Consider the following 2,047-nt stretch of genomic DNA (forward strand, 5'->3'; position numbering starts at 1 on the left):
GTTGGTCGGGTTGATTCCAACCGTTCATCACCTTGTTAATGTCAGATTATGTTGGTTAATTTGTTAAAATTGTTGTCAGACTGTATCTGCTTCTCTTTGCACTTCCTTACCCATTACTGCTACCCTCTGATGTTGAACCAAAAGAACCAAAATGGCTTCACTAGGCCCACAAGAAGAATCACAAAGTTTAGATTGGTTGATAAAACGGTAGCAATAGTATCTATTGGATAGCATGCGATTCCAATTGACGCGGATGAAAAATAATGTTCTTTAGCAAAATGGATGACAATGCTAATGTATCGACAAATAACAAGAGTGCTTAGGATGTTTATGTCATACAAAAGAATGATTGATCTTCTCTGTTCATCCATCTGCACATCTCATGAAGTGGATACTGTGCGATCCAATGATGGATTTGTACAGAGAAAACTGAATTCTTCTTACACACAAAAGATACAATCTTTATTCATAAAGGATTTCACAAAAAAATGGTATACTTTATTTTCCTAGTTATAGATTCAAGCGATTTTCTTTTTCTCCTTCTTGAATGAATGATTGAGTTTAGAAATTTTTTACATTTTTGAAATGAACCATTGTGGATATCTCTAGCAATATATATTAAAGGAATTGAATGTATAATTTATCGTGGACAAATATGGCTACTAGTATTAAGGCATATATATGTTCGATATTGTATAGGCAAAGCACATTCCTAGGCTAAGAGTAAAAAAGTCTAACAATTTTAAAATTAGAAGTTTTTCTATTAAGAATAACAATAATAACAACAACAACAATAAGATAAAACTTTATATAAAAATTCATCAACATTATCATTAACACCAACAATAACAATAACAAAAAGAATGGTCTAAACTTGTAAATTAGAATTTAAGCTGTTTTACAAAGTTTCTAAAAACATTCCAAAGAAAGATATACCAATTAACATACCAAATATATTGGTCATTTAGAAATACAAAAACAATAGTTTAAAACTACACAGGTTGATGTGAGATGTCCCTCTCAAACCCTATTTTTTTCCTTAGACAAAATCTTCCTCTCCCTTGTGCTGCAATAAAAGATTTATAGGATTATGACAATAAAAATGGCAATTGAACCTCTTGCTAAAAATTGTAAAATGTATACCTTTTACCATCTTAAGTCAAGATTAACTTCAACGATGGTGTAAAGGATAGAAATCAAAGTTTTGGTGCTGATTTTATCATTCGTGATGTGAGATTGCATTTGGTCACTATTAGTAGTTCTTCGCTCTTTAATATATCGATGTCTCAGGTTAAGAGCTACTTGGAAAGGTCTAATATATATTGTATCATTCTATGCACGAACAGAATAATGTTGAAAGACGACTCCAAAATGGTGAATTTGTCATTATCTTGTTTGGCCGAGCTCTTAAAATGCCATTATTCCTCATTGACGAATGCTTGAAGGCTTATTATATTGTACTCATATTGTTCGATTTGGCATAGTATTTTGATTATGTATACTGCACACAGTTATATTTATTCTAGGGCTACTAAACGTAACCAATTTTAACCCCAAATTTTTTTAAAAAAAAAGAGTCAAGACTAAGCTTAACCATATGAAGATCAACCATTGTCATCTCTGGATCTAGCCCTAGTGGATCTATATGTAAAATCTGTTTATGTTTTTGTGAATAAAGAAATAATCTATGTATTTATGTATTTATGTGGAGGAGCAATGAACAAAAACTGCACAAAATTCTAGGGCTAGAGCTTATGATATGTGTGCATGCGTACCTACAATGCGATGTTTACAATCATATCTTTATATCCAAGGTTTGACGTGTTACAACACTTATATATCATACAACATACATTACATACCAATAATATGGAGTGGCATATCCATATAGATATGTCCGAATTGGTCTATGGGTTCCTGAGGGGTCAAACCGTAACCATCTCCACTCCCCAACTTGGCTTTTACTCTAACTCAAATTGAATAGATATGGAGGCAGATAGTTTTCTCCATCCAATAAACTCCAAACATGGTGCTAATTAGGAGATTG

The sequence above is a fragment of the Elaeis guineensis genome, chromosome 4 (genome assembly GCF_000442705.2).
Source record: "Elaeis guineensis isolate ETL-2024a chromosome 4, EG11, whole genome shotgun sequence".
Classification (NCBI taxonomy): Eukaryota; Viridiplantae; Streptophyta; class Magnoliopsida; order Arecales; family Arecaceae; genus Elaeis; species Elaeis guineensis.